General features: G+C 33.9%; 1 pseudogene; it reads right to left on the bottom strand.

Annotated features, from left to right (window-relative positions):
• Positions 1-3,222: 3,222 nt before the first annotated feature.
• LOC144458036 (U6 spliceosomal RNA) lies at positions 3,223-3,322 on the bottom strand (annotated as a pseudogene).
• Between the last annotated feature and the right edge of the window lie 4,730 nt (positions 3,323-8,052).

Here is an 8,052-nt window from a genome sequence, read left to right as displayed (position 1 = left end):
ATATAACATAGCATATAGTAGTGAAATCTGTGTTGGTTGGCCTGAACACATTTCTATTCTACAAGACTCATTCAAAGTCTATTCTGAATTGTTTATAAACTTTTGATATAATCTAAAATACCTGGTTTAGTTTGAGAGACAGACTTTTCCAGTTTCGTAGTATCTTGCTCTACAAAAAGAAATTACAAAATACTTTCAGTTTTTATTTATAATGAATTTCTTGTTATATAATTCATTACATATTTGCATAGTTGATTGATAATCTTCATGGAAATAGTTTAGCAAAAGTTTCCAAGGACTGAAATATAAAAATGTCCCACTTTATCAAATATTGTAAAATACAAAAGTTATTAACTAAAACTTGCAGGAGAACAAAAGAGATGAGGAAATATCTTATCTACCCCCAAACTTGAGTTTTCCAATCATCTGAGGTTGCATGATCTTATTCAATATTTTTCTTTTTATATTATTGAACCTGATGTGACATTAGGGAAGTTCTTAGAAATATTGGAGAATAGTAAAATTAAACCTGACCTCACTTCATGTCAAGGAACTCTAGAATATGCCTCATTTAGTTACAGAGCCTATATGATAAACACATTACTTTTGATACAGAAAAATCTCTACATTCATAAAATTCTATTTGCCACATACATGAGCACAGGATGTGGAGGTAGGGGGGAAAGAAGGAAACAATGAGGAATACAAAGATTGTCTACATTTCCTATTAGAGTGAACTGAATCTTTTTTTCCATTCCAGAATGGAAAGAAGTTGAGTGCTTTATTTATCCATTCATCCAAGAACCAAAAATCATATACCTGATTTTGTGGGTTTTTCTTCTTTCTTAGGCTTAGGTTCTAGGGGGAAAATATAGATTGGAAATCTACACTAATTATAAGAAAGCCTAGCAGATTCTGATGGCTATTCTGCTTTGTTTATATTATTTTAATAAAACACTGTTAACATAGCAAAAACATAATAATCTAAGATCCATGCCAGATAGACTTACTTAACAATCAAGAGCCATATGCTACATAATTTTCTGTAATTTCCTGGTGCAGGTGAGATTTGGGCTGAAATTTAAGCCAGTAGAAGGTTGGGAAAGAGTTTGGGCAGAAAAGAAGTGGGGATTTTGGTGACAATCATAATTTTAACAGATTTAACAGAATAACATTTAGGGGTGTGTGTGTGTGTGTGTGTGTGTGTGTGTGTGTGTGTGTGTGTGCTGAAGAAACAGCTAACTTAAAATTACTGTTCTTTCTAGATTCATCATGGGTTAAAGAGTTTCACAAGTGACATATCATTACCTACAGCACTAAAAGTACTTATCCTGTATAATCCTAAGGGGCAGATTTAGGACCAGTGACTGGAAGTAATAGGGAGGCCAGATCTGACTCAAGAATGATTCTTGAACAGCTGTCTGAAAGTAGAATGGATTGCTTCATGGGGAAACGAAGTTTTCATCACTGGAAGTATCTAAGCACAGCCTGGATCATCTCTTATGGATATTGTAAAGAGGATTCATGTGTTACATCCATGTGTCTCTCCTTTGGAAATAAATTCTGCTTTTCATTTGGCTCTGGAACCTTACCAAAAGTACTTAATGTTTTAAATATAAAAATGATTGACTAGTGTATTGAGTGAACATTTATTAAGCACCTTTTGCATACTAGCCACTATGATAGGTGCTGGAGATACAAAGGCATAAATGAAACAAGCTTTGATCTTATGGAGCAGATACTCTGGGGGATGGCTTGATCAAAGTGAAACATATGAAGAGAATTTTTTATGCTAAAAGCACAAAGCTCAGAATATAGATTTATTAATTACAAAAGATCATTTATTACTTGTAAGAAAATTTTGATCAGATTAAAACATTTATAAATTTCCATAAGATAATTATACATTAAGTTTCTAATTGGCATACATACTGTGAATTTGAGTTTTGTCTGGAACAGCTAAAAAGAAAATTGAAAAATACATTTTGATATATTTCTGCTTCAATATGACATAGCATGATAACAAGAGGAAGGTTCAAATGCTACAAAATTTAGGCTACAAAACAAACTAATACTTTATATCAAAGTTTAGGTAGATGACATTAATTTGTCTGTGATTAAAACATTAGTCAAGGCAAATGAATATTCAGATGGCAAGTAGATAGTTTGGTAACACTCACATTATGTTGAAATTGTAACAAAAGGCAACTGCTTAAATCTCATAGCCTATGGCCAGGGAAGCTGGTGTGAGAATTAAAAAGATGAGGAAAAGATTTGATTTACTCCCAGATTAGGGTTTTCAACCAAATATGATAGCATATTTCTCATTTATTTTTCATTTGTATTCATATTTTTCTTTTGTGTTCATTTAGTTCCTTTTGCTATTGGTAAGCCTTAGGTAGCTTTGAAAAAGTTCTTGGAAATGGGAAAGTAGCAAAATTAAATCTGGCCTTATTTCATATCAATGAACTCCAGTAGATGACTCACTGAACTATGGAACTCACAGAATAAATGTATTGTGATAAATATATATGCCAATAAAATCTTTTTTCATTTTTAAATTTAATCTTCATTATTAATATTCTCCCTATTACTTTCTTAAGTCTAGAAGATTAACAAAACAATAAATAATGCCCTATTTTGGAGCATTTGCTCATTTCCAAGGTGTAAATGCTTATAAGGAAAACTAAACAATTGGCTCTCTTGAGCCTGATTTGAGATGGTTTTGGTATACTCTTAGATATACCTCACTCTCTAAGTATTTTGTATATATCATCCAAGTAAAATCTTAATCAGTACATCCTTTGCTTCAAAATAATTTGTATTGACATTTTCTGTTTCTTCCATCACCATGGTTATTCCAAGTAATCCCCTCCCAGACAGCCAAACCACTTGACAAACAGTATTTTTGTAGAAAGGGGGAAAAAAATCAGCATAGCTGATTGATACATTGAAAAAATCTGAAAATATGTGCAATGTGTAATACCTGTGGACCTCCCACTTTCTAGAAGGGATAGAGTTAGCATGCCTTCTCATATCTCTTCATTCCGGTCATTCTTAATCTATATAATTTTGTTTCATTTACTTTGTTTTTGAAGCAATCAGGGTTAAGTTACTTGCCCAGGGTCACATAGCTAGTAGGTATCTGAGGCCACATTTGAACTCAGGTCCTCTGGGGCTGGTGCTCTATCCACTGTGCCACCTAGCTGCCCACTGTTTTTTAAAAATATAGAATGCTTTACAAATTTGTGTGTCATTCTTGCTCTGGGGCTAGGCTAATCTCTGTATCATTTCAATTTTAGTAGGTATGCTGCTGAAGCAAGTACCATCAATAAAATTCTCTTTGCTACCTGTGAGCCCAGTATATAGTAGGGAAAGAAGGAAACAATGAAGAATGCAAAGACTGCCTACATTTCCCATTAGAGACAAGTGGACCTCTTTTTAATATAGAATAGAAGTCAATTAAGTTCTATATTTATCTATTCATGCAAGAACCAAAATCTGTGTACCTGGTTTTGTTGTTTTTTCTTCCTTCTTAGCCTGGGTTGCTAGAAAAATATAACCAACAATAGAAATTAGAAAATGTAACACATACAAGAAAAAAAGGCCAACAGATTATGATTTTATTATTATTATTCTGCTTTGTTTACATAATTTTAACTAAGGAGTGCTAGCAGAGTAAAAACATAGTAATATAGAGACAGACTCTCTCTCTCTCTCTTTCACACACACACACATCAAGGCAAAACAAAACCTCATACTGTGCTTGATTTTTTGTAATTTCCTGATGCAGGTGGTCTTTGGGAAGAAATTTAAGTCAGAGGAAATTGGTTGAGAGAGAAATTGAGCATAAAGGAAGTAAGGATTTTGGTGATAATGTTCATTATTTTTGCACATGGCATTCAAAACTACAATAGATATTTGTGTTTTATGTACATGTGCATGTGTCTTGATGAAAAATAGAACTTACTATTCTTTCTAGATTCAGCACAGGTGAAAGGTTTTGATAAGTGACTAATATCATTACCTGAGGCACTGAAAACACCTTATTCTATGTAATTCTAGAGGATAGAATTGGAACCAAAGGCTGAGAGTCATGGTGACACCAATTTTGGTTCACTATAAGAATGATTTTTGAACAATTAAGTTGCCTGAAAGTGGAATGGGTTGTTTCATGGGAAAGTCAATTTCTTATCACTAGAAGTGCCTCAGTATGCAGCCTAGATGATCTTTTGGGAATGTTGTGAAGGGGATTAATATGTTAGATCCATTTATCTATCCTTTAGCTTTCCTTTGGGGAAAGATTCTGATTTCTCTGTAGGTCTGGACCCTCACCAAGAATATTCAATGTTGTAAAAGATAACAGTGATTAATTAATGTGCCCAATGAGCATTCGTTAAGCACCTTTTGTATGCTAGCCACCATGCTAGGTGCTGGGGATACAAATATAATGAAGAAATAATCTCTTCTCTCAAGGAGAAGATATTTTGTTGAACAGTTTGATCAAAGTAAAAAATAAAGATATTTTTTCATGCTAAAATTATAAAACAGAATGTAGATTTATTCTCATGAAAAAAGTTCTGAGCAGATGAAAGCATTTATAAAATTCCTTAAAAATAACTACAGATTAAGTTTTTAATTGGTATACATACTGTATGTTTGAGTCTTGTCTGGAGCAGCTAGGAAGCAAATTGAAAATGCATGTTGGTATATTTATTTTAGTTAATTTAAACTTTCTGCTATAATATGACATAGATTGGCAAACAGAAGTTTCAAAGGTTACAAAATTTATGTTACAAAAATATTAAGCTTTAGGTCAAGGATTTTGGTAGATGGCAACCATTCATCTGTGGCCACTTAAACATTATTTGAGGAGAATAAAAATTCAAGTGGCAAGTAGGTAATTAAATGGCACTGCCATTTTATTGAAATTATGTGTAACAACTGATTAAAGGCCATAGCGTATAGCCAGGGAAGCTGGTGTAAGACATAAAAAGATGAGAAAATACATCATTTATCTCCAGATGAGAGTTTTCCAACCAACTGAGCTTTTATCACCCTCCTTAAATTATTTTTGTGTCCATTTGTTTGTTTGTTTTTAGGAGTAGCTAGGTGGCCCAGTGGTTAGAGCACCAGCCCTGAAGTCAGAGGACCTGAGTTCAAATCTGACCTCAGACCAAAAACTTGACACTTATTAGCTGTGTGACCTTGGGCAAGTCACTTAACCCCAATTGCCTAAAAACAAAACAAACAAAAGAGAAATGTTTGTTTTTATTTTTGATGTAGGGAAATCCAAGGTGGCATTGGAGATGTTCTTGGAAGTATTGGAGAATAGCAAAATTAAACCTGGCCTCATTTCATGTCAAGGAACCCCAAGAGATCCCTCATTGGACTATGAGATTCAGAAGACATACTTATTTCTCTTGATATAGATAAATCTCTATACCCATAAGATTCTATTTGTCACATGTGTGAGCCCTAGATGTAGAAGGGAGAGAAGAGAAACAATGAGGAATGCAAAGACTGTTTAAATTTCCCATCCGAGGGAAGTGAACCTCTTTTAGCTCCTGGGTTCAGTATCAATCCATTTATGCAAGAGGAAAAAAAATGTATACCTGGTTTTGCTGGTTTTTCTTCTTTCTGTGTAATTGGTTTTGCTGGTTTTTCTTCTTTCTGTGTAACTGGTTTTGTAGGTTTTTCTTCTTTCTGTGTAACTGGTTTTGTAGGTTTTTCTTCTTTCTGTGTAACTGGTTTTGTAGGTTTTTCTTTTTGTTCACCTTGTTTTGCTTCTTTCTGTATACCTGGTTTTGCTGGTTTTTCTTCTTTCTGTATACCTGGTTTTGCTGGTTTTTCTTCTTTCTGTGTAACTGGTTTTGCTGGTTTTTCTTCTTTCTGTGTAACTGGTTTTGCTAGTTTTTCTTCTTTCTGTGTAACTGGTTTTGTAGGTTTTCCTTCTTTTTGTTCACCTAGTTTTGCTTCTTTCTGTATACCTGGTTTTGCTAGTTTTTCTTCTTTCTGTGTAACTGGTTTTGCTGGTTTTTCTTCTTTCTGTGGAACTGGTTTTGTTGTTTTTTCTTCTTTCTGTATACCTGGTTTTGCTGGTTTTTCTTCTTTCTGTGTACCCAGTTTTGTAGGTTTTTCTTCTTTCTGTGTACCTGGTTTTGTGGGCTTTTCTTCTTTCTTAGCATGGGCTTCTAGGGGAAAAAAACAACAAATTAGATATAGCACAGGTGAAAGGTTTTGATAAGTGACTACCATCATTATCTGAGGCACTGAAATGACTTATTCTGTGTAATTCCAAGGGGTAGAATTGGGACAAATAGCTGGAAGTCATAGGGAAGCCAATTTTGGCTCAATATAAGGATGAGTTTTGAACAATTAGAGTTGTCTGAAAATAGAATATGTTGCTTCATAGGCAAATTAATTTTTCATCACTGAAAGTGTCTGAGCATAGACTGGATGATTTCTTGGGATGCTTTAAAAGGGATTCATGTGTCATAGCTCTTTGGGGACAAATTCGACTTCCCTTATGGGTCTAGACTCTCACTGAGAATACTTGGCACTTTAAAATATTAAAAAATGATTAATGTACCTAGAAGGCATTTATTAAATACTTTTTGTATCTTTATCATTATGCTAGGTGCTGGGGATACAAAGGCATAAATTAGTTTCTGCTCCTAAGGAGCATACATTCTGTTGGATAGTTTGACAAAATTGAAATATACAAACTTTTTCATCATAAAAATTAAATTCCATGATATAGATTTATTCTCCCATAAAAAAGTTTTAAGATGAAAATATTAATATATTTTATGAGAAATAACTAAATCTTAAATTTTTAATTGGCATACATACTGTATATCTGAGTCTCTTCTAGAGGAGTTAAGAAGAAAATTGAAAAATGCATATTGGCATATTTATTTTATTTCATTTAGTCTTTCTTTTTGAATATGTCAGAGAATGACAACAAGTAGAAGTGCAAATACTACAGAATTTAGATGACAAATTACATAATCCCAGGAAATGCCTCATTGAACTATGGAACCAAAATAGTAAATTTGTTGCTTTTGATATAGATAAATCCTGAAACCTATAAAATTCTGCCAAATGTGTAAGTCCAAGGTGTTGGAAGGAAGAGAGGAAACAATGAAGACTAAAAAAACTTTCCAAGTTTCCCATTTAAAGGAAAAAGATCCAGAATGGACAAAAGTAGAGTGCTATATCTACCCATTCTTGCACAAACAAAAAATAAATGAGTAAATGGTTTTGTTGCTTTTTCTTCTTTTTAAGCTGGGTGTTATAAGAAAAAAAATAAGCTATCAAAATGAATTGAAAAGTGGAAAATACACTGGGAGCTACAAGACATCCTAGTAAATTCTGATTTGCATTATGCTTCTTTTAAAATATGCTTATTTTTACGGCCGTTTTTGTTAAATGACCGGTTTATAAAGTCAGACCAGTGCAGTGACTTATTGGGAGAATATGGAATTAGTGCCTCTATCACTGACAGTTTCCTTCAGTCACATCTTGTTCTATAATATATGCAAAGAGAAGGGCAAGGCAGTGCACTAAACACAACACAAATATCAACAAAGCTTTGTTGAAGTACAACAGCATAGTTTTCTTCTGCCTTTTTCACTCCACAACTTTAAATGACATGTCTGTGGGCTAGAGTCCCCATCAGAGTGGGTAAGATAGGGGCTTTGTGGTTTCCATTTCTAACATCATAAATGCCCCCTTCCCCACTTCCACTAATCTATTTAGGATAAAACTGACTTTGGGAGAGGGCAAAAAATAACCATGATTGAAAACAAGTTGGGGTAAGGAGGAAATGACATAGAGAGAGGAAAAATACGTGGATTCAACTCCATAAAAAAGGACCAGAGGGATAAGCTAAGGAAGGATCTCCAGACACACATTTCAAGAATTCTGGGCATAATGCTATCAATGCTGTCCAGTGCTGCTGTGTCTCTCCTGCCCTGGAGAAATCCCTGGGTACAGATTGGATTCTCCTATCGGAGCCATGTTGGCTACGGCTATCCCCAAATTCAG

Source organism: Phascolarctos cinereus, unplaced genomic scaffold (genome assembly GCF_003287225.1).
Source record: "Phascolarctos cinereus isolate Bilbo 61053 unplaced genomic scaffold, phaCin_HiC Scaffold_5;HRSCAF=322, whole genome shotgun sequence".
Classification (NCBI taxonomy): Eukaryota; Metazoa; Chordata; class Mammalia; order Diprotodontia; family Phascolarctidae; genus Phascolarctos; species Phascolarctos cinereus.
Note: the sequence above shows the minus strand (reverse complement) of the source record. Positions and strands in the feature narration are given on the sequence as shown.